The 26,118-nt window shown below is 39.2% G+C and overlaps 1 protein-coding gene across 21 annotated transcripts in view; it reads left to right on the top strand.

Annotated features, from left to right (window-relative positions):
• The window catches only part of Hivep2 (HIVEP zinc finger 2), a 183,518-nt gene that overhangs the window by 117,704 nt on the left and 39,696 nt on the right, over nt 1-26,118 (top strand). For 5 of the 21 annotated variants that reach the window (XM_058581651.1, XM_058581666.1, XM_058581636.1 and 2 more), the window contains one exon: nt 1,537-1,767. The exons of the other annotated variants lie outside the window; for them this stretch is intronic. The gene's annotated coding sequence lies outside the window, so the exon portion shown is untranslated. The remainder of the gene's footprint in view (nt 1-1,536; nt 1,768-26,118) is intronic. 21 annotated transcript variants of the gene reach the window in all.

The raw sequence follows: 26,118 nt of genomic DNA, 5'->3' as shown, positions 1-26,118 counted from the left end.
CTTTCTTAATTTCGGAACTCTTGTCACATTATTTCCTCCATATATGCCTGAAATACCAAAAGGAAAATCTAGAATTAATAGCTAACCTTTGTAATTCACTTCCTGGTGTCATTTATAAGCACTATATAATTCCTGTAATGATTATGGCAATATTATTTTTATCCCCACTCTACAGATAAGAAAACTTAGGTACTGAGAGGTGAGGTAACTTGCCTGATGTTATTTACATATTTAATAAATGACAGAGGTGAAATTAAAAGCAGATATTCCTGCTCCAGAGCCCATATCCAGTTACTGCCGGAATGCTACATGCTACTATTGTTCAGTATGTTTTTCTTTGGTTTTGGGAATGTGATGAATTTTTGGATTATTTTATTTTTTTTAACGTGGTTCTTCCCCTAGGTCTTGCAGAGCTGTCTCTGAAAGGTGTCATTTGGTTCAACATCTGTTCCGCTTTAGTCCCTTCCTTGTATGTATGCAGGCAATATGCGGGAAGGACAGACACGTTCTGACCCCAAACTTGAGTAGTGCTGCAAAGCGCCAGGTTCCAGTTGACTCTGTCTCCATTTCAAGGATGTGACAGCTTCTTGATCTTTGCTTTCGAAGCCTTCCCACCGGCAACATCGGCCAGTTCGCTTTGGAAATATATATCTGGATTCTTGTGTTTTGAAAAAAAGAAATGTTTGTTAGTGTTTCTGTTCTTGAACACTAGTTGACATTTTGCCAACTAGTTAAAAGTCTACAAGTCTGAGTGGTGGAGGAGCCAAGCTTGCTGTAACCGGTTACCCCAGATGGCCAGATTCTGTTGTGTACCAGTTAGAGACGCTCAGTGGTTGCGCACAGGGGGTTCTGAGGTGCACTGTTCCACTTATTTTTGCCAGGCATGCACAGCACATTATTTGATAGGGTGAGACAGATGGCATAGCTCAGCCTAAAATGATGAGGGAGGAAAGAAAGTGAAAAAAAAAATAGAAAAAGGGCATTTGATTTTCTAATTCACATTTCGGAAGTGAATTTTAGCTCCTGTGATTGACTAATAAATGCAGTGTTGCTCTAAGACTTGAATCCATTAACGTCTGTTTGAACAGCTCTGAGTAATGGGCAGGAGGCAATCTTTTCCTTCATGGATGCTGTCCCAAACTTCGCGGGGTGTCCTCCAGATCTGAAATGGTTTGGGCCATTGGAAGACTATCAGACAAAGATATGGAGTTTTCAGAGTAAGACAGACCGCCATCCATATACCAATCAACACAGAAAAGTCCTCAATTTTTTAAAAAACTGAAATATATATTTATACATGCAGATGTATAAATAACAGAGAGAAAGATGTATAAATAACAGAGAGAATGCGCCTGGTGAAGTAGCTGTGATAAAGACAATTAATCAGTCTTCATACAGCTGCTTCCTGACATTTCTGCAAATTGTTATGGAAAAATTAATGAAGGTTAGATCAGTAATGGTTTCAAGCTTGGCCAGTGGAAAGTATGACAATGTTTCCATCAGCAATTAAATTGGGCTGCTTTCTTTTTTCTATAGGGGAAGTGGTATGATGTGTATTCTCCACAGGAAATGGAAAACGGCGGCTGAACTGTGTGCAGCACAGGTATGCTGGAGCCCCGGGAGTGCTCCAGCCAGCTCGCCTTGATTGACACCACAGATTTGCATCTTCTGCCGGAAGGATTTTGCTGTGCAACACAGAGAAATCCTTCTTTTAAAAAGACAGTGAGAACGTTGGGATGCTGTTGAACAGCCATCTCAGAAATGCAGGTACACGATGCATCTAAACTTTGGGAGCCAGAAAGTGGAACTTATGACAAACAGAAAGCGAAACTCACCTATCTAATTTTATTTTTCAAGCTGAAGTTTGTTCAGTGCAGGCCCCATTCACATCCTGTGTAACCCTGTGGGATTTTCCCCAGTATTAGTGAAAAATTTTCCCATAGGGTCACACAGGATGTGAATTAAAGTAAACACTTAACAGGCATGATGAAAAGGAAATTAGCTTTCTAAATGATCCTTTCACTGTTAACATCCTGAGTAGTTATTAGAAAGGTGGGTAAGGGTCACTTCAATGTCTCATTATCAAGTTGTTACATTATTAATAGAGCCTATTAATCTTCTTCCTTATTGTATATGAAATGCATTTCCTTATGTATGAAACTGAATCTCATATGTATTTTTTCCTTTTGAAAAAACAGTTAAAAGCCTAGCAAAACCCAGTGGATCCGTGGTTCTTGGCCTCTTCAGAGAGAGAGGTTCATAGGCTCATTTGAGGCTTATAAAAGCTCCCAGTTCTTTTTCCTGCAAGAATGCATGTGGATACAACATTCTGTATATGATTTTTTTTTAATATTTATTTTTTAGTTTTCGGCGGACACAACGTCTTTGTTTGTATGTGGTGCTGAGGATTGAACCCGGGCCGCACGCATGCCAGGCGAGCGCGCTACCGCTTGAGCCACATCCCCAGCTCCTGTATATGATTTTTTAAGTCTCACAAATCTCTTGTATGACATTGGGCATTTCTTAATTGGGCATTTCTTAATGGGTTTTGAAAGCTTTTTACAGGCAGATAGAAAATTATAATCACAACCATAATATATTAATTTATTAAAAGTAAAGATTTTATAAGAGATACTTTTTAAGAAGCTTTAACTATAGCAATAATGATTCTTATACTTTTCTACCTATAATACTCCTTGTCGTTGGGAGGGAGCTTGGGTATTACACAGAACATATGAAGCAGTGCTTGAAGTTTGGTGGTGAGGCAAGATAAAAGTCACTCTAGTTGTCCTGCCTCAGTCTTAGTATCTCTAAAATGGAGCCGACAATGAGATAATTCCCTTGTGTCTGGAGAACAGTCGATGCTCCATATATATATTCCTTCCCATCTTCTTTCCCACTTTGAAACTTAGTTTAATGTCACTTTCTGACACATCTATTTGCAACTCCTCAAAGCAGATTTTTTTCCTGCTTTGTCTGTGGTGTTCCTCTATTGCTTCGTGTATGATTATTATTATTTTTCTTTTAAAATTGTGTTAGCATTCATTTTTTTTACATCTGAAGGTGTGAACTTTGAGAATCTTTTGCTTACTGGTAATGTTTTTTTTTTTTTTTAAATGTTTTTTTAGTTGTCAATAGACTTTATTTATATGTGGTGCTGAGAATCAAACCCAGTGCCTCACACATGCTAGGCAAGCACTCCACCACTGAGCCACAACCCCAGCCCAACTGGTAATGTTTTATTTACCTCTGTGTTTGTTGTACACAGCAAAGTGCCTGAGACACACAGGTACTTCCTATTTACTAAACCAGAAAGAATTGGCTAATAAGCATTAGCTTATTAAATAATTTAAAATGAAATAATTTAGATTTGAGCTTGTGATTGTCACTGTTTTGTGACTGCTATTCATCTCCAAATGGCCAAAAGATCAGCATGCAAGTTAAATGAAATTAGTGAGAGAACAGAGCTTCGTTCTCAAAGTGTGTCTTTTCTGGCTCTGACTACAACTGTAGAGTTCTAAACCTGAGACTTCATATTTTGGCTAGATTTTAGGCCAATTAATTACCAAGTGATTGTTTTATTAAAGGTATTTTTAAATTTCTGTGATATGTTGACCAAAAAATATCTGAGTCTCAGAAGAAAATTTGGGCCCCTAAAATCTTAGTTTATATTTCAGTTTTAGAACCTGGGGTCAGAAGATAATTTGAAGGACATACTAACCTTCTTTTCTCTGAAGTCCTCACATGCCCTGGTTAGTACCATTCAACTTGAGTTGAACAAAACTGTGCCCTGGCCTCAAGGAGCTGTCAACCAACTATTCCACTTTCACTCACCCCGTCTCTCTTCTCTCTATATTCCCCAAAACTGTTACAATTTTTTTTATAGAAAATTCAAATAAAAATTTCTATAGAACCAGATTGTCTTAGTACTTGAACAACTTAATGGCAGTAGACCCCACCCCCTCCATGTTTAGGATTAAGAGCTTCTAAGAAGTAATTGATTTAGAGCCTGGAGTGTTTGGAGTTACAGGGAGCCAGGGAGGGCTTTGAAGAGGGAGATGCGCAGTTGGCTGGAGGAGGTCTTAGAGCAGATCTACTCGGGGGAGCAATAGCAATGTGCCAGCATGGTGAGAAAGGCAAATGCAGAGGGGTGGAAATGGTGTCTGGTGGTCTGGGTGGGTCTTCAATGCAGAGGGAGAAGCCACCCTTCCCATTATGCAAATATGTGGAGTGATAAGAAACCCTGGGTGGAACACAGAGGAGGAGGTGTTTGATGAGACCTGGCCTGCGGAAGGGACTTGAGCTGGGTTGATGCTCACAGGGGGAAATCTTCCAAGGATCCATTACTCAGAAGGTGTCCCAGTCGGAAAACAGTGCAGAGCTGTGCCAGATACCTCTGTTAAATGGCCCAAATAAACTCAGATTCGGTGTGTCCAGATCACACCTTACCTCCAAGACCTGCTCCTCCTCCTGCCTCTCCACTAAATCCCCTCCCGCTCCATCCTCATCTGAGCTGGAATCAGGAACCGCCTTTGACTCTTGCCTCACCTGGAGTCACTCTGATGCTTGTGACCTTCATGCTCCAGGACAAAACTCAAAATCTTGGCCTCATTATAAGAAGTGCATTATTATCTGGACCCACTTTTCAGTTTCTGCCTCGTTCCTCGAATCTGGCTATTATTCTTCACGAAACCTGCACTGTGGTCATACCCGCGTTGATTCATTCCCAGAACACACTCTGCTTCCTTGTGCTTCCTGAATCTACAGTTGCTATTTCCTCTGCATCTAACGTCCTTTTCCAATTTCTCTATTAGGTGCACTTCCACACACATTCGACACATAAAGGCCATCTCTGTTATGCAGTATTTTCCTGCCTCCCCAGCCCTTTCCCCAGCACCCTTGGTCACCTCCTCATTCCTCTTCCCATGTGTTCTCCCCAGGCTCAACCATACATATGTGTAAAAATGTTTTTCATTTGTCTGACCCTAGGCCATAGACACTAATGATTATATCTTATTTATCATGTTTCCAGGGACCAGCATGGACCTGCTAGTTAAATCAATAAAGTAATAGGAGAAAGATTACAAAAAGAAAGTGAATATATGGCTTATTTAAATAATAGCAGAACTGGCAGTCGCGATGGTGCATGCCTGTAATCCCAGCTGCCCAGGAGGCTGAGGCAGGAGGATCGCAAGTTCAAAGCCAGCCTCAGCAAAAGCAAGGAGCTAAGCAACTCAGTGAGACCCTGTCTCTAAATAAAATACAAAATAGGGCAGGGGATGTGGCTCTGTGGTCAAGTGCCCCTGAGTTCAATCCCTGGTACCAAAAAGAAAAAAAAAATAGCAGAACTGGTGAGGCAAGCAGGTATAAATGTCTTATCATTTATAAGTTGAATTTAAATAATTTAACAATGTGCTACTTTTTATACCACTGAAGGGGCAAAGTAAAGGAAAGGTAATTATTATGGGGATCATCTGTTTATATTAAATAATGAAATCTTGAAGGTGAGTGATAGTTTCTAGAATCCAGAGTATTTAGCAAGGGAAACTGGAAGCTATAGATGAAATGAAAGATTTTTCAGTTAGAAACCAGATTGGAAAAACAAAGAATGTTTATCTTTGAAGGGAAATAAGCTCTCCTAATGATTTTGATTGTTTTAAAGTAATTATACTAAAAGTATTAAGAAGAATAGCCTTCCAATGGGTTTTTATTATTGCAAGTATGTGTTCACATATTTATGTGTATATATATGTATGTGTGTGTACTTATGTATGTATGTATACATATACATATAGCTAGGTACTTAAAATGGAAAAGTCATAATTTTTATTAGTCCTCATTTAAGGCTCCATAGATAGCTCTATATAGGTCTTAGAAACAGTGTATATATCTATAAAGTAAGACAAATCAATAAAATCATACAACCTTATTAACAAAATAAACTTTTTTTTTTTTAATTTAAAGTCTGAAATTGATCTTCACCTATATAATGAATTTCAACCCCAGGACAACTGACCTTCTTTGAACTCTCAGACAATTATTAGTCTGATTTCTATCACTATAACAAAATTCCTGAGGTCAGATACACTATAAAGAAAAGAGGTTTATTTAGCTCACAGTTTTGGAGGCTGGATGTTCAAGAGGTATTGTGCTGATTCTGGCAAGGGACCTGGTTACATCACATTACGACAGATGGCATCACAGTGAGAATACATGTGGAAGGAAGAGAGATCACATGGTGACACAGGAAGCCAAAGAGCCATAAAAGTTGCTCTCTTTTATAGCAACTCTCTCTTTTAGGAACTAATTGGAGTCCCACAAGAACTATGTTAATCACATCCAAGGGCAGTGCCCTTAATGATTTCCCCACTATGTCCTACTTCTCAAAACTTCCACCACCTCTCACATTGCCCGACTGAGGACCCAAGCTTCAACACACAGACCTCTGGGGGCACATGCAAATCATATCCCAACCATAGCAGACACAATTTTGGAATCATAGGCTTTGAGTAGGTGTTTTGTTTGTTTCCTTTTAGTTAGTTTCTGTTGCTAATAGAAATAATAATAACCTTTTTATAATAATAAATAATAATAATGATAAAATGATAATAACCTTTTCATCTGTGATGTGTAATCTGCCATTAGTACCTAATCTGCTGCCCAACGTAATTTTTGTCTCAGATTTTCAAGTTTTCTTCTCTAGAAGTTCAACTGAGTTCCTTTTGTAGGTGTTCCTAGTTTTTGAACATCTGGAATGCAGCTAAAATAACTTTGTTAAAATAACCTTTCTACTAATTCTGTGTCATTTCTGAGGTACAAAATTAATTTTTCTTCTCTGTATGGAACAGATTTTTCTGCTTCTTTGTAGGCCTGATAATTTTAGCTGGTATAGCAGAATTTAACCTTATTGAGTACTAGAAACTTTAGAATTCTTAAAACTATGCTTAAACATTTTATTGGGGCATAGTTAAGATTCTTGGAGATAGTTTGATCCCTCTTCATGGTCCAACCAGTGCCTCATGTACTATGAGATCTTCTGCTCCATCTGTTGGAGAGGTACTTTTCTTGGTCCTCTGTTAACACCTGGCATGAGCTCTCAATACTTTCAGGTGGTTCTTCTCTGGCTATGTGTGTAGTGCCTCACATGCACATATATTCAACTGATAGATATACAGTTGAGTGCTTTATCCTAGGATCTTTGGAGTTCTCCCTGTGGAATGCTTTTCTCCCCAATCCTTGGCCCTGTGGTCTTTAGCTGTTCTGAGCTCCCTGGACTTCTGGCTCCAAGCCCTCTGTGCACAGAGACTGTGGACTCTGCTGGGTTCTGCTTTCTGTGCACGGCCTGAAAGTTCTCTAGGTAGTAAGGTAGGATGATTGTTGTGCACACCTCATTGCTTGCCTTCCTCCAGGTATCACTGCCTTTGTTCCTAGGCGGCTGGTCATCTCAAAAGCTGTTGTTTCATGTATATTATCTGTCTTTACAGTAGTTTTCAGGTGGGAAGGCAAATCTGGCTCTTGCTACTCCATGTTGATCTGTAGCTAAGTCTGGATCTATTTTGGTATTTATTTACTCATTTGTATAATATTCATTAGTCAGAAGAACTCAAGGAGCCATTTGAAATTGCTAAATAAATGATTTAAATTAATGTACACACCTAACCCAAGGAGAGAAGTCAGTGAAATCTGTGTTGTGAGAATGTGTTAGAAAGTGTTTTCATCCCATGATATAAGTTTGGTTGGCTTTGCCTCTTGAACACCATTTGCTTATTTGTAAATACTTAAGCTGAAAGTTGTCTGTTTTGAATTCAGTTGTGAATTTGTGAGACTTCAAAATAATGGCCCTTTCTTCTCCTTATTCCCAGACTGACATTCTTCAAAGCAGCCACATTGTGTGGTGGGGGAGGAGGAGAAAGACTTGTGACATGCAAGAAATTTTAGCCATTGCACAAAATGATAGGGTTTAGAAGATGTAAATAGCGTGGTTTGGACAAATCCACCTACTTACTCCTATTTGTATAAAGCCAGGTTTCCTAAATTGATCTTAACTGATCATTTTTGCTTTCACTAAGCTCTCTGTATCTGCAATGGAAGAGAGATCGCAAGTGTTGTATTTTTAATGATCTGTCTTCCAGTGCTTCTGAGGTCATTCTGTGGTGGAATGCTGTCAGCACTCTCTGTCTCTCCACCCGGCCTTCCCTCCCTGTCCCATGTGTCCTGTCCTCCCCGCCCTCAGGAAAACAGACATCTTCAGGAGAATTTTCTGACTTTCTTTGAAATGGGTGACTTTTGTTTACCCAGGAAGCTAGACACTAGATTCTTCTTTGGAGACTGTCACAAACACATTTCCACATTGCCTTTTCTCAGTGTGGCATACATATGCACCCCTTCCATTGCCTGGGAGGCATGGAGATGAGTGAGGAAGGATTCCTGAGAGACAGTGCTCTTATCAACCCACTTTAAATATTTAATGTTGTGAAAACATCCTCTTTCCTCCTCCCTGATTTTTTTTTTTAATTCTCCTCAGAACACCATGGAAAGGAAGTCAGATTGAAGACAGATCATGTAACCTTTCCTATTGTGCCATATTTTGCATGTTTTCCTATTAACTCGATATGTTCCCTGTATATTGCTTCATATTTTTATTATTCTTCCTGGCAGCATGACAAATAATTTTTAGCCCCAAAGATGTGAACTATGCCTGTATGATGTTACTGAATTAACTTTTTTCGATTTGCTATTTAAAAAAAAAAAAGAACAGTAAAATGAAAAAAAAAAATACTTATATACGTATGTATATTATTTGAAAAAAAAATATACATTTCAACATTTACTTTTACCCTTCTCCTTAGTCATTATAATTGCTGCCACTATACAGCAATACCCAATTTCCAGAAACTCTGCTTGGTGCCTGATTTGCATAATCTCTGGCCCTCACAACACCCTGCAGGGTCAGTATTGTTATCCCCATGGGAGGTGTGAGGAAATCAGCCAGCAGAGGGTCAGTGATTTATTTAAGATCACAGCCTTAGTAAGAAGCAGAGCTGATGTTCCAGACTGAGGCCTCTTGGCTGTAAAGCCAGGCTCAGTTCCATTCCCCTAAGAGATTAGCAACCTCTCCTGGTTTTGCTATCAATGATGATTGTAGTTAGTAGATAAAACATCAGAATCTTAGCTAAATAACTCTAAAATAAAATGCTTGCTAGGAAACCTTTATTGAGAGCCAACTGTGTGCCAGATAGTGCTCTGAAGATGACAGATGACAGAGACAAGCAGAGCCGACTCCTCTGAACTGAGGAGAGGCTGAGGGAGCAGCAGTTGTGCAGCAGTGTGCTCAGCCTGTGTCTGAAGGGTTCATGTGCAGGGTCAGGAGGGAGGACCCTCCTGTATGGGCAGTGGGTTGAACAGAGTGTTCTCCGAAGGCTTCTTGAGGAAGATGTGGTGCCAGAGTTGAGTCCTGAGGGAGCATAGGTGATGACCTTGACCATCTCTGGCAAAACTTCTAATTAGAGACCCTGCTCTGTCTAAGGTAAAGCTAAGCCCAGTCTGCTTACCAACCCTTCATACCTCAGGTTTATCCCTTAAATGCATTAAGCTGACCATGATGTACATTCACCACCATTCTACCATATTACTTTTTTAAATATTTATCTTAAGCATATAATCTATGAAAGATCTTGTACTAGGATTTGTGTGGGTTACTAAGACCAATATAGTTCAGTCTTTAAAAGAGTTTTCCATTTAATAAGAAAAAGGAGAAATATATCCAGATGTTTATGGAAGAAATGAACATGCAAAGAGTTTCAGAATAAAACAGAAATGCACATTGATGAGGAAATGATCACTACCAGAGAAATTCACAACATCCATCCATACATCTAGCCATCCAGCTATCCATCCATCCACCTATCCATCCACCTCATGCAACAGATACATACAGAACATTTATTGTGTTCCAGGTTTTATTGAATAGCTGGTACATGACCTGGTTCTTCTGTCCGGTTAGGTTTCAATAGCTCATGATAGAGGTAGTAAGGAAGGTGTGCCAGGCAGAGCTTGTGGCCTGAGCAAAGGCATAAGGATGGGAGAGATTATTATGCTTGAGAACTGTGACTAAGCCCTATTTCTACATCTTAGCACATTGGAGTAGTTGCAGTGGAAGTTGAGTTAGATGGACAGTAAAGAGTTGATTCCAGAGGATCATAGTGGTAGATCTGGATTTTGGAACATGATAGATTGGGGGTGGGGTGAAAGTTTCAGAGCAATAAAATAATGAGATCAGAGATGTACCTTTAGGAACCTCTTTTGAGTGAGGGAAGATCCTGAAAGTCAGGAGATGCTCTGAAGCTGAACACTAGCTGGTCAGTTTGCCTAAGACTTGGCCCCATGGGTTTGGAATCCTGGACTTCATGGCTGCTCTTCATCAGCCAGTGATCTTCTGGTCTGTGCAGAGCCTCTTTCCTAGGAGTCACTTGGCACTAGTTCTACAGCCTCCCTCCACCCCCAATAGTCCTGCAAAGCTTTTGGCTCCTGGATAGTTTTGGTTCATTAAAATTATGACCAAGATACAACTCTCTGTAATTACAGGTTGAAGACATTATTCTATAGCAAATACAAGTTAGGGCTTCTTCTTAGAACATGGGTAACCAGCTGTGGCTATGAAATATTCTTTTCCTTATGACAGTGTTTCTATGGAAAACAAAATGAATAGTTTACATTATTTCAACGTACAGGGACTTTTCCAGGCCTACATTCAGCCACATTTTACACCCTGTCTGTCTTCTGATAACACACACACCCCACTTCAATCCAGCCATAGGAGACGCTCTGCCTCTGAGACATCTTCATCTGGATGGTTGGTTGGCCACAATGCAAATTAAATATGGAGTGTCCTCAGGGCATGCAAACTAGGTTCATATTTACTTAAATTAAGCATGAAGGGCATGTTGGCCTCAGCTGACCTTTCTAGACTTATGGTTCTGAGGACTTCATAGGAAACTATGCAGTATTAGTCAAGCTGACTGTTTGCCTACAGCTTAGTCTTCAACAGGCCAGAGTTATTGGTGCATTGTTCCACCTCCCTGGGTGGCCTGGCCCTTTAATCCCTGCCTTTAAAACTCTTCTAACTCAGTCTTCTAAGGTGTATCTAATATCACTATCCCCTGGGGAGCCCTCCCTGATTCCTCCAACCAAAGATACACACTGTCCTCTTTAATTATTCTTGAAGTACTTATCACAGAGTAAGAGCAGGGGCATTGCAGTGGGGTGTGCCTGGTTCCAGCTCCAGCTCCTCATAACCTGTGTGACCCTGGATAATTACATGATCACTACAAAACTTACCTTAAAAAATGGGAGTCATACCATTTACCTCAGGGTTATTTTGATGATTAAATGAGATAATGTATGCAAAAAGCTAAGCATAAGATTGTAACGTGTATGTGTCCAGAAAGTTAATTATTTTTGTTTCTCTTTTCTGGGAGTAAATTCTGAGGTCAAGCATCATATCTTGTTTATCTTTGTGAGTCCCTCCCCAAAACCAGCTCAGGAGCTATTGCAATTTCTTGAATATAGCAAATATTCCATATTTATATTTCTTTTAGGAAGGAGATAATGGATTGCTAAATTGGAGAATTAACTGCCCATAAAGATGATATATGAAAACAGTGACCTCATATTCTGGTTTGCCAAGGACAGTTCCAGTAGTGTCTGTGTTCTGAAAAGCTCCTCCCCCAGGAACGGTAGAAGATTTCTTTCTGTAAAACTCTGCCCTACTTGGCAAGCCCTGCAGAAGAGCAAACGAAGGCAGGATCCCGTGGCCTGTCTGCCCCTCTTTTCCACCATGAGGAAGAGCAAGCTCTGTGAAAAGGTCCCTGTGTTCTGTGGGTGGGAGAGACCTGGCTTTTTACCATTGGGCTCTAGGGGGTTGGTTGGAATGTCAGGGTGGAGATCAATCCAGAAGCTCCCTGGCCCTCTGTGGGAAGCTGTGCACAGCAGCTGGCTAGGAGGAGTGGCCCAGGGTCATGTACCTGCACTCCTGGCCCCTTGGGTTCTGTAAGGACATCTGTTGGCCTTACCAACCCACCTAATTACTCCTGTGCTTACATGGCATCCTGTCTTTTAGTTACCTGGTGTGTGCTTCACCTCATATTGATGTATAAATACTCATTCTCTCTGTTATGCAAAGTGACATTCTTTAGTGCAATGCTAAGGGATTGTATTGATTATTTCTTTTTTTATGTTCATTTGCTTATTTTTTCACACAAGGGCTAATATTTTGATGGTCATACCCCACAGAATCCAATTTAAAGATTGGATGTTCCCCATTCATTTTTTTTAAGTCTATTCAGAATAATTATCTAGCACTTTTTCTTTAGGAATTTCTGCAAGCAGAGGTGGAATGGCCAAATACTCAGGAAGAAGCCCTTAGTGGACTCTTGTTTTCTTAAAGGATGTCAGCTTTGTCCTCCTCACCATCTCTTATAACTATGGAGTCTGTATTTCACTGATGCTCTCGCGTGTCTGCAGACCCCAGCACTTATACCATAGAACAACTTTTAGCATCTTGCTTTTTGCTTAATACTTTAGCAAAGGTCAATTGAGAGAAATAGACTGTCCATTTGTTCCCGCAGGCAGGGGTCACTGGGGACCTCTGTGTTGGTTCAGTACAGTTTCTTCTTGAATCCACATTAAGGCAAGATGTTCATTGTTCACCTGGCTCTTGGACACACCCTCCTTCTTGTTTTAGCCACTGCACACTTCATTACCTTCCTGGGCCCTGAAGGGACTAGAGTTGTGGACTTCGATGATAACGAGAGCATGGACTTATTGTCGTGTGTACCTTCCAAACCCCTGCCTTTATGGGGACATCAATCTGCTTTAACACACATATAATTTTTTTTTTTCTGAAACTGAGTGGAGCTGGCCATGCCGTGCCATGTGTAATATTCATTTATAATTATTCGCATGTCCTTTGAGCTCTTCACCACCAAGGCGTGATTGTTGAAGCTGTGAGCAAATTCTTTCAATTAAAATGTATCCATGTTGGATAAAAATAAATTGGTGTTGTGCTTCCATGGCAATTGAAGTTTGAACTGGAGTTTGCTACCCTGTGTCATCGTACATTTGCTTGTAAACCTCAAAAATAATTTAAGGAGGTTGTGAAAACAGGTATGTAGATTTCAATATTCATACTTAGGGGATCCTGCAGCTTAGAAGTTGGAATCCTTAATGAGTTCAACAGGTTTGTAGAAAAAGGAGAAAATTTGGTTCCTTGCCTGCTTCTTCCATCCTCCCAGCCCTTAGGAATCAGAGGTGCATGAATATGCCAGCTGTTAAGAAGAGAGGTTCCCTCTCTGTGACGCCAGGGAAGTATTTGTGGCCCTTGAATGTAGGAAGAGAAGAATTGCTTCATTATCCTCCCTGTTTTGCTCTGTCCTGGATTTTGCTGCACACCCATTGGTGACGTTAACAGGGTATATTTTCAGTGCAAGCATCTGTGCTCACTTGAATTTAGGCAGGATGTCTTCGTGTCCCGAGTTGCGCGCGCGCGCGTGTGTGTGTGTGTGTGTGTGTGTGTCTAGTTGTAGGGTTTCTTTTTCCTCAGTATTGGTTGTAGATATGAAAGATACAGACAGCAGTTGCTTCACAGTTAATCCCAGGCCTTCGTGCCCACGGAGTGTAGGTGAAGTCTTTTTTTTACCCATTTTTTCAACTAATTATATGCCTTGCCTATGCAACTGTAATTATTTCTCCAGCATCTGTGAAACCTATGTCATTTCTCTTTTAAAATATAGTCAGAAAAATAGCAGAAATAAATCTATTTTGAGAGTTTGTGGTAGAGCCAACTCCAGTGAAAAAAGAGAGATCCTCAGGGTTGGAGCCTGAACCCTGAACCGTTCTAGCACCTGGAGCTTCCAGGTAATGACGGAATAGTGCCCCACTAAAACTTCCACTTGCACATGATAGATCTCTTTTTGTGAGAATTAAATACACTGACAGTCTTGACTTGGTCAAATGGAGACATTTTTTTTAAAAATCAAAATTTATTTACTATAGGGTTTGCTGTGATACCCTTAAAAGATCCTACAATCATTGTTGGTATACTGATTGACTTTACATAAAACAAAAATTCCAAATGTCTTTTTCATCCATGCACTGATCAGTCTTTAAACTCAGTTGACTTTAAACAACATAGATATTAAAGCATCAGAATCAGAGTTTTATGCTGTCAAGTCTAACCTAGCTATGTGACATGTGACAGGACTTTTCATCTTAGTGTTATAAAAATGTAAAATTCTAAAGCAAGTTGCACAGCAAGTAGACTGGGTCATGCTCTTTCTACCTCTTCTTTGTGTATTGCCAGTAAATTCTGTCTCCCCTCTCATTCCCTTATTAGAGGGTGATTCTTGTTTGGAAACTTTAGGCTTTGATTATGATGCATTCCATTTGGTGATATCCTTTTTTATACTTAAAATTGGGCTTGGGTATGTTAGGAAAAGGGAGGCAAGCATTGATCTGTGAAATTAAGTGAGTTAGATCTGTGAACAATGTTCTGTATACAGTAATATTCTTGTTTTCCCTCTATTACTTCATGGTCAAGACCACAACTTGTCAATTTGCTAAGTTGGTTCATTTGTATGTCAGGAAACATCTTGGAAGTTTTTAGTGTGTGTGACACCAAGCTGGCTGTTCTCCCAACCTGTGTCCCATCCTTCCTGGGCTTACACTTAGACCACAGTTACCAGGCTGTCCTGCAGTTAGAGAAGTCATGTGGCCAAGTGGGTGAGAGTCTTGCATGCAACTTCCTTTCCTGACTCCTAAACCTCTGCAGTTGACCCTCCCCGTTTTCTTCTTCTGCCGGCTTGAGTCCTTGATGGTGCGCATAGTCCTTGTTACAGATGGTGAAGCCATAAGCTTGAAGGATCCTAGTATTTTAAATTATTCCCAGAGTGGAACCACCCACTTGTTAGGATACACATTTGGATTTTGTTATAGCAGCTAGCAGTGCATTAACAATTACAGACAGAATCCTTGTCCCAAGAGCCTCCCATTCTATTATGAGAGGGATACTAAGTGGGAAGAGTGAGTAGGCGATGTCTGTCCTGTGGGATTGTAGGAGAGGAGAGGGCCTGGGGAAGGCTTCAGGGAGGCGGGTTTACTTAGACTTAAAGATGAATTGGAACAAATCAGGAAGACCCCAGAGCCTTGAAAGATCTCAATCCCAAGTTAGTACTTAAGTTATGGCATAGAAGGCCTGTGATGGAACATCTCTAAAACTGATTGAGAAGGGCCTTGGAGTTAATATTCATATCATAATATCTGGTGATTGCCATTTTAATATTATTTTCCTTTACAGCTATGCATCACTTAATGTCAGAACACATTATGGAGAAGTACGTCATTAGGCAATTTTGTTGTTTTGCAAACATTACAGAGTGTAGTTACCCAAACTAAAACTCTGCCACGTCAGTCCATGATACAGTCTTATGGGACTATTGTCATATATGCAGCCCGTCATTGACTGAACGCAATGTATGACTGTATGGAGATTCATTTAATTCTTAAAATAACCCAGGAAAGCAGCAGAGCAGGAATTATTGTGCTTATATGATAGATGGAGAAGCCAAGGCTCACTAAGGTAAAGTGACTTATCCAAGGGTACATAATCAGGAGGTGAGAGGTGCTGTGGATCAGAGGAAATATTAAGGATTCTGGAGTAAAAGAGAATTAACTTAGAATCCCGTCTCTGGCTCTTACTGCCTCTGTGACCTCTAGCCTTCTCAAGTAAAAATTCAACAAGACAAAGTATTTTTAAATGTGCCGGCAGTTGCTTTAACCCAGTGTTCTTTTCTTGCTATCACAGCATCTCTTACCTACAGCTTTGCCTCAGTGGTTTCCTGTGTTACCACGGTTTTTGGATATAGCCACTGTGTAGTCTCAAAGTTGGTGAGACCCCAGGGAATGTCCTCTGCCTTCTGATTAACACAGACATCAGAGCAGAATGAAATGGGCAAGCAAAGTGGTGTCTCCCCACCCACCCCCCACCCCACCAGTGCTTCTCCCTGAGCTGATCCAAGTGCATAGCTCTCCCCATGCCACCCAGGGAGGTGACTCCTACAAGATTCAGTCTATTCAAAATGTAGAGGTTTCTATGTAATTATCATTATGTAACTAGTCTTTGTCAAGCAATGCCATTATTTGCCCATTAACATCAAGAAGCAACAAAAGATAAAATGATGATTCCTCTACAGCTATTGTCGGGTACAGAACAGCTTCCAGAGCCATTTGGATTAGCCCAGAGAGAAACATGACCCTCAAACACAAGGATATCTCCAGTCAGAAAATCTAATCAGACTTTTTTAAAAAAAATTATTTCCATAGATAAAAATACTGTCCATGTATTTGGTGGGGATTCCTCTTCTGAAATAGCCTCAATTTTGTCATTTTTGTTCTGTTTACCATCCCTTAGAATGTTAAAAGGAAGCCATTTCTGAGATGTCACCTCTCGCTTTTAAATTTTGATCTCTCAGCAAATTCAAATCTTTCTATCATTCTAAGGAGAGAATGTATTCTTTGTCAGTTTTCCTATATGAATTCACTCATTATGATCCGTGATCCACTGTGCCTTTTTTTGTGTCTGAGCATATGGGCATATGTAAAAATGGAGGCTAAATACTTAGAAATTTGAGCTTGGAAAGGAGTCAGATGTTTCCTAGGGACGCATCCATCAAGCGAAGAAGCTGTCTGCCAGTTAGAGTCTCACCTTATTAAACTTGAATTCTGTGTGTCTCAGAGTAGAGGCGGAGGTGCTTAATAAGTGTTAATAATGACTAATATCATATCACAGATGTTAATTGAATGTTGATAAGTATCTAAAAATTGCAGTAATAGAGACACACTCCAGCAGCCAAAAGCAGTGGTTTCTCTTCTTAGGACTGAATTCCTCAGACATTTGTGAGTGATGAAGAAAGCTTTTTCACGCTGGTCAAATGCAGACATTTTCAGTGATTTTTATTTTTTATTTTTTTGCTGCTATACAGCTCTGCTGCAACCCAGACACTGAGTCCGAAGTAAAGGAAAATATTTGCTGCTTAATCTAATTTCTGGGAAAGTTGTTGGGGAAAAAAATAGGGTTTTTAACATTCTGAGAATAAATAGGCTTTAGTAACTTAGTAATTTCCTGGATTTGAAAAGATTCTGTGATTTGTTGATGTTAAGTGAAGTCTTTGTGGATTTTCGTTCATAAGTGAACAAGGTGAAATTCAGACTCTTCAGTGATGCTGGGCATCTGTGGCAGGCGTGGTGCTCGTGTAGTTGTTCCTTGCAAGGGACTGTTTTCACTCAGTAGCTGGATCTTAGCCCAGAGGCTTCCCTGCCTTCTGATGTCACCAGTTTGCTATTCTTCCGCCTTGAACTTTAATCACAGTTTCACATTGCATTTTAGAAGTTAGTTGACAGAACTCTGGTGTTTGAGACTCAGTCGTGTTTTGGGGGAAAAATGTTTTCCATGAGTGTTAATTTTTCAAATAATTCGTTGACTTGGAAGCTAGCCATGACAGACCAGAATTGGACTTTTAGTCTTAATTCTGTAAGATCAGAGGAAACAACGAAGAGATGTCTGTCAGTTCTTCCAGGGAAAGATGATGTCTGATGATTTCCCACCCCTCTTGGTGTTTCAAGCCCTTGTAGAGGAACGACCCTTCTGAAATTGACAAGATCCATATGCCTATCTGTCCGTTAGGGATGCCCAGGTGGTGCTGTGAACTCCTCTGTGCTTCTCCTGGGCTACACTTAGGACCAGAACCACGCTTTCTTGATGACAAGCCGAGAAATAAGTTACAGTTTATTGTTAGTCATTCTGTCATAAAAAAAAACAAATAAACAAAAAACTTCCCTAGCAGAAATTTTTATAACACTGATTGATATTCTGTTTAATAATTTCTACTTTATGAAATATAATAAAAATTTGCCTTTTAAATATTTTCATGATTTAAATTACACTGCATGAGACAAAGTCTGTAGATAGAAACATATTTTACGTGTGCTTATGTATGGGCAAAATCAAATAACCTTTTTCGACTAATTAGATGTACCTGTTTTTCTTAGAACTCAAATAATAAAAGTCAAGTACCTACTTTGGCAAATTTAATGTTAGCTCTTATCATAGCAATTAATGTGAGAAATTTAACAGATATTATGTAAATAAAAATGCCAATATTTGTTTATTGGTTTATATTACTTATTTAGAATAGTGGGTTTTATTTTGGCATATTCGAAGATGCAGAGAACTTAATTTGATCATTTGCACTCCCCGGTGCTTCCTCTCTCCTCTCCCCTTCTGCTCTCATCCCCTTCCTCTACCTAATGGTCTCTTTTCTAAAGAATGCCAATAGTTTATGACATTTAACTAGTGGCAACTCTTATCCTGAGTGATTTACATGTGGCATCTCATTTAATACTCGTTATAACCTTCTGGCATAAAAACTGTAATTGTCCTCATTTCATGATGAGGAAACACAGATGCTGGGAGGGTCAGCAATTTAACCAAGATCTCAGAGTTGGTGAATGATACATTAGGATTAAGAAGCAGTTCTGTTTTAATTCCAGAGTTCACATGTTTCATCACCATGACCCCAGCTTCATGGGATCACCCTTGGCCCTGATCAGTCAGGAGCAGAATTGCTTTTCATTTGCAAGGGTGGATTGGGCAGAAAATTGCAATCCGGTAGAGAGACAGTACAAACTTATTATTCCAGGGCTTCTTGCCTTCTAAGATCTAAAAAGATGCAAACACCATCCCAAGCTATTTTCACCAAGGTCTTTTAACTTGGGTGTTTGTTGGATATCTTTGATACAGAGAACCTGCCCAGTTTTTTAAAGCAGAAAATAGAAATGTTGTTGGCTCCTGATCTCAACAGTCCACGGCAGTGTGCTTTCAGCCAAGTCTTATCCAAAGCCTTCAGGGCCTTTCTTTTGTTGAGCTTCTTTATTCTGTCCCCTCAGTGGTGCCATCAGGCTGGCTTCCTTCACAGCAGGTGCAATGACAATAGAGATTCTTGACCTTCTCCTATCACCACACAAGCCCAAAGGGAGAGAATTTCCTGTGGCTTCTCTGACTGAATGTCTTCCTCCACGTTTGACAGGCACTAGCTACTGTTACCTAGAAGACCAAGTCAGCAGTGTTTACACCATTCTGCCCTGGCATGAAATTGCTATGATAATAGCGAATCAAAGGATTTTCCAGACATAAGTGTACATACTATTTGGACACACCAGGCGTACATGTACACAATGGGAAAACAGTTACTTTGCTTTCAGTTTGGGGTGATATTGAGTGTGATTCATTCACTGTTTTGTGCCTGTATTAACTTCAAGTCCTAATTACTGGGTCCTTGAGGAAATTATTTCAGATCTATTGCTTTTGATGAGTTACAGCTATTTTCTTTGTTCTGTGTAAGAAAGGGTTATGAAATAATTTAGAACTGAATTATTTTAATTCTATCTGAATTCACTTGTGTAGATGAAGTTTAATTAATTCCTTAAAAAATTGAAAATAGGACTGGGGATGGGACTCAGTAAGTAGAGTCCTTGCTTAGCAGTTGCAAGGCCCTGGGTAGTGGAATCCCCAAGACGGAAAAAAATAAAAGAAAATTAAAAATTTTCCATCCAGAACTTGTAAGTATTAGGTTGATGTAAAAGTGACTGCAATTTAATGAATACAGTGAGTACAAGTTTGCTGATGGGTGTGTACAGAAGGTTTTGGCTGACCTTGGTTAGCCACCGCATAGTCACATTAGTCTATTGTATAAAAGCTTTCAGACTGGTTACTGTGTTGATAGACTTAGGGCTCTCAAGGAAGCAGGAAGTATTAGTTAGGAATCAGGCCTTTGAATTTCTTCTATTTTGCTTTCATCAGTCAGCAAAAACACTGCTCTGTTCATTAGTAGCAAAGACAACAATATGCATTAGGAGATTTGAAACTACTTTAACTGTTTTTTGGCTATTTAATATTGACAAGCCACTTTCACATGTCATCTCAATTTTGACTCACAGACAGAGTGGTGTCAAAGTGGGGCCAGCACCTTTATAATTACAATTTTACATAATAGGATACTCAGCCCAAAGTAAGAGATTCAGCCAGAGTTGATCCAGAGCAAAGCGACCTCTCTGTCATGTGGTCCATGCCAACAGCCTTGTGCTGGGAAACAGGAGGCCAAGGCAGAGAGCACTGCGGGTGTGATCTTTGAGAAATTACTCTAACAGTTTCTTACCCTTTCTGAGCCTCAGTTTCTTCATGTTCTTTTCACATTCGAAATATATTATGAGGCTGAGATGATAAGCTTTGAACACACAAGGCATTATTAAGATGTTTTTCTTTATATTGTATTGCTTGTAATCTATTAAAAGAAATATTATAATCTTCTTGTTTGAATAGCTTACACCCATATAAAAATCAGGGAGCAGATGCTGCAATAATATTAGTTTTGGCACCTTGTCTTAATCCCTCAATGAAACCATAGCAAGCCTGATATATATTAGACATTATATTAAATTATTAAGTACTTCATTTGGTCATATTCTTTGTGTTTTATTTACTTGTTTTACTTATTTTTCTCTATTTCTGCTTGTTTTGAAGAGAATCTATAGTAGTGAAGTGGTTTTTTTTTTTTTTTTTTTTTTTTTGGTGCTGGGGGTACAACCCAAGACCTCATGCATGCTAGGCAAGTGCTCTGCCACAGAGCTACCACCTCGGTCCTAAAAAATTCTTAATAAGATTGCTTCAAGCAAATTATTTTCCCTTCAGTGATAGATGAGAAAGAATGAAAGTGAGATTTCACATTACATCAGTTAATGTGGATTCACTGAATATTGTGTGAATTGAAACCATTTGTGGGCCTGCAGATATTGGCTAGCTGCTTAAAGCTGAAACCAACGCATTTTTAAAATTTATTATAATTTTTCAGGGTGAATAATTTCTGGCTGTATTGTTTAAATTATGTTCTTAAAATTAATTACATAGGTGTGAAGAACATAGAAACTAAGGCAATATGCCCATATTAGATATTGGTCGATGTTGACTGAAATCCAAATTAGGAATTCTAAACACATATTCTCTGTTTTGATTTACTTGAAAAGAAAGGTCAAATTAAATCACATGTAATTGGTTAATCAAAATGACATTGAAAATGGTTTTCAGGTCCTTTCTTTACTTCATTATTTAAAATCTCAGTAATGCTTCAAATAATAGCTAATGCTTATGCCTTAAAAAGGAGAGGTTGATTTAAAACTTGAAATGCTTTCCAATTAAATGGATTCAAAACTTACTAATGTCTGTGCTTTTAAATCTGATTTTTAACCCCATGGATATTCAGCAAACACAAAATCTTCATCCAAACCCTTCAGTATACTGCACCAGATTTGTATGTAGGATCTGCCAGTGTAAGTTATCTGTGTCCAAGAATATGTCAGATACATTTACCATGTCTCCAACTGAGCTTTGACAGTAGCTGGAAATTTGACCATGTCTCAAAGATAATATAATTTGACCGCATTATTTCCATATTATTCATATGCAATTTCTTAGAGAAAAAAAAATAATTAGTGTTTCTATTGAGTTTTGTTCCATGTACCTTTTCTGTAGCATTTGCAAAATCTTTTCTTAGAATCAATGTAGTTGAAGGCTGGAGGAAAAGACAAATATTCAGAGAGTTTCTATTACTTTTTTATGTACCTGAAACCAATTAGTTTTCACAGTTGTGCTGTCCAAACATGATTGAAATACACAGATAAGTTCAGTTTCGGAAATAGTTCCTAGCTGTATTTATTATGTTCTTTGTGATAATCCCTGTTTTTGAGATGTGTGTATATGTGCATATTTAGTGTGAGTCTGAGACAATGGGAAATGAAGGTAGAAATAATACTTGAAAGAAGAAATAATGTTAATAACTAAAACATACTTAGAAAGCTTAGCTAATTCTGGGCTGAGGATATATCTCAGTTGGTAGAGTGCTTGCCTTGCTTTCACAAGGCCCTGGGTTTGATCCCCAGCACCACCACAACAAAAATAAAAACAAAAAAACCCTTACTACTTTCTACAGAAAGGGGGGAAGAAAAGATCATAGCTCTGTAGCTGTCAACTTAAAAATAGGCTTAAAATGGAGTGTCTATAAATCTGGTTTATGTAAAAATAAATTTCTTCCTGAAATTGAGACCCGATAGATGGTTCCTTTCTAATTGTTAAATAAACACCTTACTTTGCCTATCATAACAAACAGTGCATACTTCCGTAATCAGTGTGCTGGAAAAACAAATGTGTCACAGAATCACAATCAATTCCCTTTGGTAAGTTATTGATTTAAACACTGAAATACACACATCAATTATCTAAAACACTAAAAAGTGAATGTTTGAGCCATCAATAAATATTTATTAAATGTCTATAGAATGAAGCACAATATGATTATTTTTTTTAAATATTCTTAGTTGTACATAGATGCATACCTTTTTTTCTATTTATTTGTTTTTATGTGGTTCTGAGGATTGAATCCTGTGTTGGGCAAGCGTTCTACCACTGAGCCACAACCCCAACCCCAACCCCAGTATGATTTTTGCATTATTCCATTTTTAGATAATTATACAGAATTATGATTTATGATATCTTTAATCACTGCATTTTATTACAGAATTCTTCTTTGATTCCATTATCTTTTAAAAATCAATTTATGGAGTACCTACTGTGTTAGCTTTCTGTTTCTGTGAAAAGAATAGCTGAGAAAAATAACTTAAAGAAGGGGAGATTTATTTTGGCTCCTGTGCTTGGAGGTTTCAGTTCTGTGTCAGCTGACTGCATTGCTTTGGGCCAAAGGTGGGGCAGAAAGAACATCATGGCAGAAGGGTGTGAGGGAGGAAAGCTATCAGCTCACACTGCCCAGGAGGTAAGGAAGGAGAGGGAGAGCAGAGAAAGAGGAGACACAGAGAGAAAAAGGAGTTGAGGACAAGATATACCCTTCCAGGTCACACTCGTAGTGATCTACTTTCTCCAGCCAAGCCCCATTTCCTAGAGTTTCCACCACCTCCCAATAGTCTATTCAATTATGAACCTATCAGTGGATTAATCCATAGATGAGATCAGAGCCCTCATGACACATTCAGTTCCCCAAATTCCCACCTCTGAACATTGCTATCTGGGGACCAATCCTTTAATATATGCACTTTTGAGAGACATTCTAGATCTGAACTATAAAACCTGCCGTGCCAGACATCCAGGTTGTAATGGGAGAAATCAACGTTTCATCTTTTGAGTGAAAAGGGGAGAATCAGAAAGGTTAATTGCCTTGTCCGAGAGCACATAGTGAAACCATGATAAATGGTCAATCCTGAGAAACTTTTATGTAGAGATTTTCCTGGCTGTGGAGGAATTCAACCAAGGCTCCTCCCTTGTGCCCCCCCCCCATGGATGCAGTGGGTACATCGTGGTTCTAAGACTCAAGGGCTTAGGTTGGGACCAGGCTGGGCTTGAGGGAGCCTGAGGAAGCCCTTATCCTCAGAGCAGTTGCCTCACACTCTAGGTTGGCCATATACCTCGGTAACATTGGGGTCACCAAGACCCACGCTAAGTCTCTCAGGGTAGTGGTAACCTATAATAACAAGAACACTTAAACACTTGCCTGTGCCACTCTGCTAAGTGCTTAGTGCTCACTGAATTCTCACAACTGGATGAGGGAGTTGATATTTGACATCATTACTTTCCTTGACGCCAAGATTCCTGTGGACCTATAGCTAGTGAGTGCTTCGTCTGTGATTTGAAGATGGGCAGTTCAAATGCCTCACACACCACACCATTCTGTGCCTCTAGAATCTCAGCCATAAGTTTAGTGTATTCTCAGAATCCAAAGTGTAGGAATATTCATGACCAACCCTAAAGGATGGCTTTTAGTGTCTTGAGGGCCACTTGTGACAGCATGCTTTGCTGGTTGGCACCTTCTCTGGGGCAAAGGTAGAAGTCTGTGGCTATGTTGCCTCAGATGCCTTAATTTCTAATCCAGAAACCACCTTTCCTTCCCTCTGGATTGCAATGACCTTCAAATTTATAGAGCTGACATAAATATACATAGAATCAGCATCAAGTCTCACAGACCTTTAGCAATGAAAATAAAACACTGTAGTCAATCAGGAGTCTAGGGAAATAAGTGAAAAATTGGGAGGATCAAGCTAAATTAATATTTTTGGTTTACATTTTGAGTGATGAGGATAGAGGAAATTGAAAGGAAGGGAAAATAAAAGCATAGGAAAATCAGGAAGACTTATTACAAACAAGAAAGCAAAAATGATTTTTTTTTTTTTTGAGACAGCATCTCACTGTGTTGCCCAGGCTGGCCTTGAACTCAAGGACTCAAGTGATCTTCACCACTCAGGCTCCCAAGTAACTGTAGGACAGGTGTGCACCACCATACACAAGATACTCTTTTAAAATGGCTTGATAAGAAATCATTTTCTTATTAAGGCTGTTCCATGCATTCATTGCTCAGAATGGGTGACTATTGAAACTCATCAAGTCCTCAACCACCTCTATACATCCCCTGTCCCTTGGACAACCTACTCTTCTATTTTTCTGAGATAAGAATATCTTAATGAAACCCCTGAGGTTTTTTTTTTTTTTCTCTCCATATGAAAGGTTAACCATGCTTTCTTCCTTCCAGTCTGAAGCATAAAAGCTTCCCATTCTTTATTCCTCAGCTGACCCTTTTTAATCTATGCTTTTGAGCTCCCTTTTCTTTCCTGGTTTTCCAAGAGTTTGTGCCATTAATTATCTTGCCACTTGTATTTTCTTTCTCCCTTAGCACTAGGTCTCAAAACAAACTTCCTCTTGATCTGGATTCTTTATCAGCCTACACACTTGCAGAATTTGGTCTAAAAGGGAATGGAAAGAGCTGGGATTGAAGTTCGAGCTTTTTAAAGCATTCGTTTATGATTGTGTCCATTGTCTGCTCCAGTCACAGACGGCTGCCATTGTCTGTCCAAGTTCTTTTACCTTCTGCCACCACGGCTCCTTCTCAGCCACAACTCCTGTAGCCTCCTTCTGCCTGATGACATAGTCACACAGCCTGTTTGCCAGCCTCCCTTGCTCTTGTTTATTGCATGATGATAGGTTCACATAAAATGCCTTTCCTCTGCATCTGTACCTGCCATATCAAACCTTCCTGCGAGAACTAGCATGATGTATCTCAAATGCAGCATTGCCAAGCGATCTCTGGTTCTGTATGTGCATGATATTATTTTATGCCTCTTGTTGCTTTTACAGTTTATTATTTATGTGTTTTTCTTACCCATAGATGGTAGGCTCTTTGAAGGCAGGAATCTTGTCTTATTTATCCTGAATTCCACATATATACATTATTCTTAATTTGTATTTGAAGTTTTTTAAATTGAAATCTTGAATACATTGTGGTTCTCTTTTGGTAAATAAGACAGTAATGCTGGATTCAAGCTCAGATGAAATTTAAAACTGCATCCCAGTGATACTTTATATCATTATATGAGTATATGGAAGTTTTGGGGAAAAGTGTAATTTGAGTTGAGTGGGCCAGCAGATGGAAATCTGAATTGTGTGGAATTTGCCCGATAAGATCTTTTAAAGACCCTGCTTCAAACAAGTTTTTCTAACCTTAACTTTGTAGGCAATGATATATTCTAAGATGAGCCTGAAAAAATGAAGACCATTTAGAGATTGTCAAAGTACCAATGACTACCTAAATAGTCAGGTAGCACATGCAATTGTAAATTTTTTTGGTTATTTCCTTTGGGTAAAGCATGGCTTCCATTTAGGTCACTCACCTCTGTCTCTCCTACCTGGTTCTTGAAGCCTTTTTAATCAAATGGTTTCTTAAACTCTGATAACTACTGATGTTTTGTTTATTTGCTTGGTAACTACTGATGTTCTGGTTATTTGCTATGTGCAATGGTCATATATATATATATATATCTATTTCTAAAGACCTGAGGAATGGGATCTGATTGCCTTCTACACCTCATAGGTCTTGGAGCAATGTTAAATCAGGGTTTGTTCTTTGATTCCTGAGGTTGTTTATCTCTGCACTGACAGGAGAACCAATTTCCTCAGTC

This window comes from Marmota monax, unplaced genomic scaffold (assembly GCF_021218885.2).
Source record: "Marmota monax isolate L192 unplaced genomic scaffold, Marmota_monax_Labrador192_F-V1.1 WCK01_AAM20220418_F8-fsc00030, whole genome shotgun sequence".
Lineage (NCBI taxonomy): Eukaryota > Metazoa > Chordata > Mammalia > Rodentia > Sciuridae > Marmota > Marmota monax.
The sequence above is the reverse complement of the archived record's forward strand: the minus strand, read 5'-3'. Positions and strand labels throughout refer to the sequence as shown.